Source organism: Artemia sp. Qi Xiang Cuo, chromosome 16 (assembly GCF_049724085.1).
Source record: "Artemia sp. Qi Xiang Cuo chromosome 16, ASM4972408v1, whole genome shotgun sequence".
In the NCBI taxonomy this organism is placed as follows: domain Eukaryota; kingdom Metazoa; phylum Arthropoda; class Branchiopoda; order Anostraca; family Artemiidae; genus Artemia; species Artemia sp. Qi Xiang Cuo.
Window position 1 is genome coordinate 57,737,898 of NC_142809.1, and position 10,074 is coordinate 57,747,971.

General features: G+C 35.0%; 1 non-coding gene across 1 annotated transcript; it reads right to left on the reverse strand.

Annotated features, from left to right (window-relative positions):
* Positions 1 to 579: 579 nt before the first annotated feature.
* LOC148943126 (U1 spliceosomal RNA) lies at positions 580 to 744 on the reverse strand. Its single transcript, XR_016143125.1, has one exon. It is a non-coding gene; the product is annotated as a U1 spliceosomal RNA (small nuclear RNA).
* Between the last annotated feature and the right edge of the window lie 9,330 nt (positions 745 to 10,074).

Below are 10,074 nucleotides of genomic sequence, written 5' to 3' on the forward strand. Positions count from 1 at the left end.
ACCTGTCCCATCAGCGCGGTGGTGCGCCATCGGGCTGTTTGTATTTAATATCATATTTTTGAAAACGTTTTTTATTTCGGTCTTCTATGTGTTAGTATCCTAACCATTGTTCTATCAATTTCCTAACCATTCTCCTCAACATATACTGAAAGTTTTACTTAACATCCTTAGCTGCTCCTAGATATTTGTAATATGTTATGATTGTACAGAGCATACACATTAGCATAGCACACCGAAATAAGAAATCATTGTAAAAATATAATACGAAATACAACAACCCGATGGAGTGCCACCTGTGCCTTCAGCGCGGTGGTGCGCCATCGTGCTGTTTGTATTTAATATCATATTTTTGCAAAACAAAAACTAGATTTTTAATCACCCAAGCAAAATACACGGAAACAAAATATTTCAAACATTTAAGTTTATTCATGAACTAATAAATCCAAAAGGGTCCCAATGACCAATTTTACCTGTCCCATTATAGTCTTAACAAAACCAAATTGTATACTTTTTCCTCTCAGCTGCATAAAGAGGGTCATATAAAAGAGGGCCCAAGGGATAATACTTTTTGATGCATGGACAGGAGTCAAAACTTACGCAGTCCTCACTACCAAACATTACACTGTTGAGTTACCCCCATTTGGGGTAATCACATGGTTCAGCTAATCCGAAGTGCATTGGAAAGACCTCACCCTGAGATTGCCTTTATAATTATCATGGCAGCTCCTCTAGCCAGGTAAGTGGCTAGTAGGACTGGCTAAAAATCTAACATTTTAGTAATGTCTTTCAAAATAAATCCGATTGTTTTAAATGCGACTCTGAAGCTCCAATTAATGAAATACATGGAGGTGTACACAACTTTTTCACATCAATTGATCAAGTCTCTAAATTATTTTTGAAAATAGCAGCGTCCCCGTTCATTTTCATATGCAAAAGTCTTAATGGTTGGAGCCGAGATTTACATTTTAAAAGAATAAAATAGCGACTTTGTCACTCTGTGATAAAAATGACTCACGCTTTTAAACTTTAATTTCTAAGCCCCCCCCCCTGACATGTTTACCCGATTTGTAAGAAGCTAACAAAAATGAAAATAAACAGATTTTTGATGGTTTTTTTAAAGTTTGTTTTCTGTATATGCAAAAGTCTTAATGGTTTGTACGCAAAATTACCTTTCTGAGAAAAGAAAAATAGTAGTTTCTCACTCTGCTATAAACACGGTTGAAAAGTTTACAATTTATGTCTGATCCCCTTCCCCCACGCAAAAACAGCAAAGGTTTGTCTGATTTGTAAAAAGGTAAAAAATGAATATAAACAGATTTTGATGGATTTTTAAAGTTTTTTTTTACTCCCCCTCCCTCCAAAAAATCTTTTTACAAACACCGTCCCACCAAAAAAATCTAGATATAACTCAGATAAGCTCATCAACATTAGTTTCCTGTCAAAAGGGGTGCACACATACATCTCGAAGGCATTACAGATTGAACCTAACTCGTGAAGCAAATTCCAACATCCCCAGGGTTCTCAAAAAATCACTTTAGCGCTCTGGGCCCCCTTGTAGACATTTTTTCAAACATCAATGTAATATAAGCAGATATTACAGTCTAGCATTAGTCAAATTTCGGAACAATGTTAATTGAGTCTCAAAGACATTAGAAAATGCGACTGACCAACTTTGTCAAAAATTTATTTTCGGTTATAATTCTCAAATCACACGCAATAAACTTATAAGTTTGTCTTTGGATTTTTATATAAAGTAGAAAATATTTCCCCTAATTTGAAAGCTCAACCCTTTTGAGGGAAAACTAATGTTGATGAGCTTGTCAGGGTTATATCTAGATTTTTTGGTGGGACGGGGTTTATAAAAAGATTTTTTGGAGGGAGGGGGAATGAAGAAAACAAACTTTAAAAAATCCATCAAAATCTGTTTATATATATTTTTTTTTACCTTTTTATAAATCAGACAAACCTTTGCTGTTTTTGCGTACGGGGTGGCTTAGACATAGATTGTAAACTTTTCAACCGTATTTATAGCAGAGTGAGAAACTACTGATTTTCTTTTCTCAAAAAGGTAATTTTTCGTACAAATTATTAATACTTTTGCATATAAAGAAAACAAACTTTAAAAAACCCATCAAATATCTGTTTATTTTCATTTTTGTTAGCTTTTTACAAATTTAAAACAACCGAATTTAAAACAACCGGATTTATTTTGGAAGACATTACTAAAATGTTAGATTTTTAGCCAGTCCTACTTGCCACTTACCTGGCTAGAAAGCTGCCATGATAAATTTGGGTGTTTGCAAATTCGCAAACACCCAAATTGTACCTTAAAATTTGCAAGAGGTACGAAATACCGAAATGAAGGGCCATATACTGACGCAAGAATAATTGAAATATTAAAAAAAGGTGGCACCTCTTTTAAACCTCCAAGTACAAATCTCCGGCGATGGGAGAATTCAACTACTCTATATTCAGACCTCTAAGTTGAGTTTTTCGATATCAAAATTATTTATTTGTTAAGCTAGTCTTTAAATTCTTGTAAGTTTGCGTTTGATATGTTCTTTTTTTAATGATGTATTGTTTGCCTTTAAGTTTGGATACAAGGAAACAAAAAAAAACATCTTTTGTTCCGAGATCTCTTTTGGCTGAAGAAAGGATCAAAATTTTGTGATCCTCAATTGAAAAATTATTTTTTGTTAAAATTGTGTGTAAATCAAGGTGGTATATTTTTGCCTATATATGATCTTAAACTAAATTGCCCAATAGCCCTTTTTAGGGCTAAAACACTCATAACAACACTCGACACTTGCAAAACGTTCTTTCTTTGTGCTATGTATTAGCGTCCTAATCATTGTCCTAGCACCGTCCTAACTATCCTCCTCAAAATAAACTGTAAGTTTCAATTTAATACCCTTAGCTGTTCCTGGATATTTTTGATATGTTAGGATTGTGCAGAGCATACAAATTAGCATAGAACACCGAAATAAGAAATCACTGTAAAAATATAATACTAAATACAAACAACCCGATGGCGTGCCACTTGTCGCCATCAAGCCCTGAAAAAAAAATCCTGGATCCGCGCCTGGCTCCTATTACAATAAGATGCTATTCAATGCTGATGTTATGGACATATCTCTTAAGCTTTTGGAAAATGAAAAATAATGAAATTATCAACATTTTTGAACAGCAAGATAATTTTGCTGTCATTTGAAATTGTCTGTGAAGGATTTCATTTCAGGTTGATAGAAGAGCACCGCCAAGTGCTGAAAACCATGTTGTGAACAAGATGGGCCCGGGATTGCACAAAGCCTCCATTCATGGAGGTTACAGGGACTTCTTGCTGTCCAGTTCTAAGCCGGGTTAAGCACTTCGGTGTAGACTTGGTAAGATGTGTGATTCCCGTCCTGCACTGGTATCCAGGATAATTGCTTTTGCTGATGCCAAAATAATTTCAATGATTTAAAGAACATGAAAATTGGAACTTGGAATGTTACGACGTTAAAAAATGACTATCGTATCGACATTTTGATCACATTCTACATAATTACCTCATTAAAACAGAGATGTCCAAGGTCAAGCAAGAAACATAAACATATTCACAAGTCAAACAGTAAACTTTGCTACACGAATGGAAGAAGCAAATACTGTATGGCGGGCTACTCATGTGACCGCAGAGTTGGGGTGCCTGTTCTGAGGACAAAGGTCTCATCTAAGAAAATACCCTACAACACGTATAGCAAGTTTTTCAATGCAAAGGTGTGAAAAAATTTAAATAAATTTATAATTATTGTTAAATAAAATAATTTTATCCCGTGAACAAGACCTTTTAAAAAGTGACCATATTCACCAATTTAAAAAGAAATGATAAAATTAGCAAAATGCAAAAAATTTCAACTAATGAAGAGATTAAGGTGTTAAAATACAATATTCAAGTTAATAAACAAATTTAAACACTATTCCAAGTTCCGAGTTATTTTAAGCTCATTTTTTACGTTTTCACTCCATAAGAAAGCACTCAAATAATTACAGTGCAGGCACATCGATACACTTAGCACAAGTTCAGGAGCACTAATTGAGGGGGGATTTTCGATAGCACTCTTTTATTATTTCATTAGACAAACCAAAAAACGAAAATGTCCCTCCCCCATAGGTTTTGGACTTGTTTTATCTTCCCCACTAACAGAAATTTGTTCTGTTAGACTTTCCCCAAAGAAGATATTCCAGGAAGAATTTATGAGGAGTCATTAAGCAAAAACTTCAATTAAGTGTCGGAAAACAACCACTCTCACCAGTTATAACTACCAACTACGAAGAGATACTACGAAAACTACGAAAATGAAATCTTTCAATGACTTACTGATATCACAGTGAAACAGTGTTGAGTTGCAATTTTTTCTCATTTGACATTTTTTTTTCAAAACACGTTGTTTCAACGTTTTTTTTAACGTTTTTTCAAATTATGTGTCAGAAAACAACCACTCTCACCCCAACTAGGAAGAGATACTACGAAAACTACGAAAATAAAATCTTTCAATGACTTACTGATATCCCAGTGAAACAGTGTTGAGTGGCAATTTTTTCTCATTTGACATTATTTTTTATTTAAAACACGTTTTTTCAACTTTGGGATACTATGGAACTTTTGGAACTTTTGAAACTTTTGGGTACTATGGGCTGTGATTCACTCTCTTTACTAGGTTGCAGCTACTGATGTAGCCATGATCATTTGATATTTAGTAACAGTCAAAACGGCTTGAATCGTTTATTACACGGGAGATACGTTTATTACACAAAATTTACACGGGAGATGCATTATTTTCCACTACATCAACGCCATTGCGTTTATCAGGATCTGTCGGATGTTTCGTTATTATGAGTCGCAATTTGTCTATATCCACTAGTTTCTAAAATTAATAAAGAATTCTCTTCGACCCCCAAATCCTAACAACTCCTGTCTCAACTCCTTATGCAGTAAATTAGTATCGATTCCAGGGTCATCATGTTTTTGTAGGGGGGCTATCCCCTCCTAGATTTGAAAAAAAAAACTATTTTTTGTATCTTCATTAGAAACACAAAAGAACGATACCCCCTTCTACTTTTGTGAATTGGCGCCCCTCGACTATACGGTCTAACTCTACAATTGAGTCTATATATCACATTTTTGACTTGCAGTTATAACCTCTTAACGTTCAAGTTCATTTGTAACATGAAGGGGTAGATCATTGGCTCGGCCAATAGATCATTGGCGTTCTATTCTAATGACTTACTTTGAGGTGTAAAAAAAATGTGGAACGCCCCCTACTTGTAAATGTCAGTTTTTTGCTTACAATATGAAGCCAAAATTTCCCGCTAATTGAGACCCATTTTTGTCGAAGGCAAAATTAAGAAACGTGAGCTGAATTTCTAATAAATTAGAAGTATGTGAGAAGGATTTTATTAATTTTACATAGATGGAGAGCTCAAAGCGTTGCGACTTTGGGAAAAATTCAAGGTATATAAATTAGACTAAGGCAAAACCCAATGTTAAGTCAACAACGGGCGGGGGCATTCCAGATCCAATAAGGGTAAAAGTGCAGAAGAGGGGCTCCTACTAGATTCGGCATCTGTTGTACTATAAACAGGAAACTTTCAGGAATTGGTCGGTACCCAAATTCAGGCTTGGAAGGCTGTTTTCAAACTTGAATTTTCAATCTTTTCGTACTTAAAGATTTTAAGGATTTCGTGAGGGCAAATGTTTACCGTTTACCCGTATTTAATTTTAAAAAAAGAATCGAGTCAGAGTCTATTTCTCTTTGACTTACCAAGGCTTACCAGTTTTACGAGGTTTACCAAGGCAAATTTCAGATTTAATATAACGGAAAAAAATTAAGAATACTTGAAAATAGAAATATATTTTTATATTGGCAAAAGTAAACCTTGTATCTTCGACAATTTACAAAGCAAAAGCAAAATAAAATTGAAATCAACACAAAGATAAATTTTTAGCCATTTCAGAAAAGAAAATTATTTCCCTCGTGTTAAGCAACAGTAAAAATAAAATTAAAATGATTAATAAGCTGGGTTTTAAGGCAAAACTAAGTTTTAAGCAAAAATGACGTTCTCTTTGAGATCCTAGTCTTGTGAGATCAATAATGCAGAAGTCAGAGTTTTTTAAGCTGGCTTGCAAAAGCCTTGATCCTGATGATTTATCAAAGTATAAGCATTATAAGAATGTTTTAACCTCAACAATTGGACTAGCTAAGAAGAATTTTTTTGTTGAAAATTCAGGAATGCAAAGGTAATTTACAGAAAGTTTGGAGTGTAGTTAATGAAGCTTTATCTCGTAGGAAACAATCAAAGAAACGGCCTATTGCCTTCAAGAATACAGATAATTCAACTATTGAAAAAGCAGCTGTACGTAGTGCCTTCAACTCTTACTTTACCACACTACCAACTGTTAAGACCCCCTCTTATCCTAAACTAGGTAAATCTTCACCAGCTGAGAGAAGTATTTTTCGAGCTCCTTGTACAAGCATAAAGATCTGTAATTTTATTTCTTCTTTAAGTAACAGTAACACAGCTGATGCGCTTGGACTAACAAACCATGTGCTTAAGTCTGTTTCTTCTTATGTTGTTGAACCTCTGACCCATATTTTTGATCTATCTATTTCAAAAGGTGTATACCCTGATTCGTTTAAAATTGCAAAAGTACTCCCTCTTTTTAGGAAGGGTGACCCCAGCTTAGTGTCAAATTATAGACCTATATCAATTCTCCCAATTTTCTCGAAATTACTTGGAAAAGTTGTGCATAAGAGACATTTTTCATTCCTGTCTACTGGTGCTTTAATTTGAAGCTGTTCTGTTCTGTCTGATCACCAGTAAGGCTTCCGACCTAAACTCTCTACTGCATGTGCTCTAGTTGACGTTACAGAATTCGTGCGTGTTAACATAGACAAGGGTCGTTGTGTTCTAGGACTATTTCTTGATTTTTATAAAGCTTTCGAAATGGTAGATCATTTTGTCTTACTGGGAAAACTGTCTCTACTTGGAGCTCAGGGAATTACCTTTGAATGGTTTAAATCTTACCTGTCTAATAGATCTCAGTTTGTGTGTTACGATGGGAAATATTCGGATCTAGCTTCGGTTTCCAAAGGGGTACCTCAAGGTTCACTTTTGGAACCAATCGTCTTTCTTATTTATATTAATGACCTTCCTCCATCTCCCAGCCTTGATACCCACACTGTTTTGTTTGCAGACGATAGTAATTTTTTGTGGTTTCTTATGATCTGCCCTCTGCTGTTGCTAAGGCTCAGCTTCTGCTCAATCATGTGCGTGATTGGTATGAGCAGAATGGGATCCTGTTGAATAGCTCTAAGAATAGCATTATTCATTTTCGAACCCCATACCACATGTCTGAACCTTCCTCAACAATCTTTGTTTTTTATGGTACTGATATAATTCCCCAGTACTCTTGTGTTAAACTCCTTGGTGTGCACGTTGATTGTTTTCTTTTTTTCAAAACTCATATTTCCTATACACATTCTATAATTTCTCGTCAAGTGTCTATGCTTCATCGTGCCAATCAATTTCTTCCTCCCGATGTAATGCTTTCTCTTTACTAAACATTTTTCCTTCCTTATCTTTCATATTGCTGCACTGTTCGGGGCAATACTAACTATTCTTCCCTTCGGCAACTCCGAACAGCACAGAATAGACCGGTGAAGGCAACTTTTCGCCTTCCCCGACTCTATCCTACATCTGATTTTTACAGTGATACAGGTCTAGATGCCATAGATGCGGTTATCGAGAAGCAGAACCTAAAACTAGCTCATCGAGCCTTCAATTTCTCGCTTCTTCCAAACATCTTATCCTACTTTGATCTAGCATCAACACGTAAGTGCCAGAATTTGCTTCGGAGCTCTGTTTACCAATTTCGGCTGCCTAAAAGGGTATTCTCAGCAGCTCAGAGGTCACCAATTTATAGAGCAATTGCGCTTTGGAACTCTATTCTCAGTGAGCTTTCTCTTATCAAAAACTCTTCTTCCCTTTGCAGAAAAAAATTCTCTAAGGCTTGAAGTAATTTAGTTTTTTTCTTTATTTCTTTATTCATTTTGCTTTATCTATTTTTTCCGCTTTATTTTATATATTTTTTTTCTTTTCTCCTCTCTTATTATGTTGAATGAGATTTGAACCCCGTTGTTTAATATTATTGTTAACGGTTTGGAATTTTAATAAATTACAGGACATTTTCAGTTTGGATAGAATTAAGTCAAAGGTTATTGTGTAGCAGTTGTTTGTTTGTTTGTTTTTTTTTTTTTATGTTGATTTTTCACGCATTTTTCTTAGATTTTTTAGATATGTTTGTATTTTTTTTTTCCTTCCCTGATTTGTTTTGTATGGATTTTGTGATTGATACGAGGTCCTCTACAAGCTATGCTTCTTGGGACATCTAGCACTTAAGAGCATTTATGAATTTATTGTAGTATTTATTGAATTGAAATTGAATTTTTCGTTTTTTCAAATCTACAAAAAGTATACAACATCATGAAATAATTACTGATATATTGTTGACATTCCACTTATATGGTCCCTTACACGTATATATACAGTCTAGAAATAGTTTTTAATGCAAAGAAAGAAAAAAAGAAACACTATTGAAAGAAATTATTGATTCAGAAATGAAAGCTAGCGAAATAAAATCCTTCAAAATTTGTCTTAATATTATTTCATAATATTTAGCTTAAGTTGCTACTAGGTAATTGTTAACGTAATATGTTTTACACTAAAGCATCAGTTAACCGAACAATTTTTAAACGAAAACAGAGAAAAAACTGCAAAGGCCCTTTGGCCTGTGAGAGTGGGAGACTAAACATTACGTTAAATAATAGCACTAAAATCAAACAGAATGACAAAAAAAAAAAACTAACAACAACAACAAAATACCAAACAGAATGACAAGAAAAAAATTAAAAAACAACAATAACAACAAAATACCTTGTCAATCAAAATCAATGGATTAAACAAATTGAAAAGGAAAGAAATAGGAAAAGAAAACGGAGGAGATAACTGAATTTTTAGGCATAGGAGGTGGTCAGTTAGCTGTTTTTAAATTGTTATCACAATCACGCGATGTGCGATACCACATTTTTGAACGTCTTTTAGCTGCGCTTAAGCTGGGATCATGACTCCAACCGAACTTACGGGTACCTCTTTTCACTTCTGCTACCGGGGTGGAGGTTGCCTTCCCACACTTACAAACATGAACAATTTCAGCAGCATATATGGTATACATCAAGACTAATGCTATCGCTTACACCATGGAGTAGCAGCCGGAATGGCACTTTAATTTCCGTTAGTATCTAGTTGATAGAGAATCTCATCGACTTTTTTCCACTCTGTTTTAAAGTAATACTCCACGGGATTTACCCTATCGTTAGGCAAATAATTAATTTTAAATGACAAGCTGAGGTTAAGCACATACGCAGGATTTTGTTTCGGTTGGCCCAAATCCTTCAAATCTCTTATTCTTAAAAAGTATCAGAAAATTATAGGAAAAAAACCGTAACGTGTCGGGGGGGGGGGGGGCGGGGTTTGTTGGGGCCGAAGCCCCCCTCCCCCGGCATACGTGCCAAGCCGAGATGATCACTGAATGTATGCTCAAAATCTACTGCAACATCCGAAGCAAGAATGAAGTTAGAGATAGCATGATCTGTATTGGAGGTACTACCTGAGTTATGTGTCTACGTAAAAACTTTTCCACAAACAACCGCATCACTCTTTAGACATGATGCACGAGATCAAATGGTTTTCCATTCTTAGTTAGGTCGCATTGAGGCTGTAACGGGAGTCAATACCATTACATAGAACAAAAAAGTACAATTTAGCGGAAACAAGAGGAAATACGTCGTTACAACAACTGTTGTACTCCAGAGTATTTTCCTATAAATTGCCCCGATAGAGATGAACGGAAAAACCCATGAAAATACAGGCTGGTCTATGGCCCAAAATAACAGAAAAATTGACAATCTTGCGGAATCTTACAAAATACACAAAAAAATGAGTGGAAAATTAGTTAAAATGGCCGTTGATCCTTGC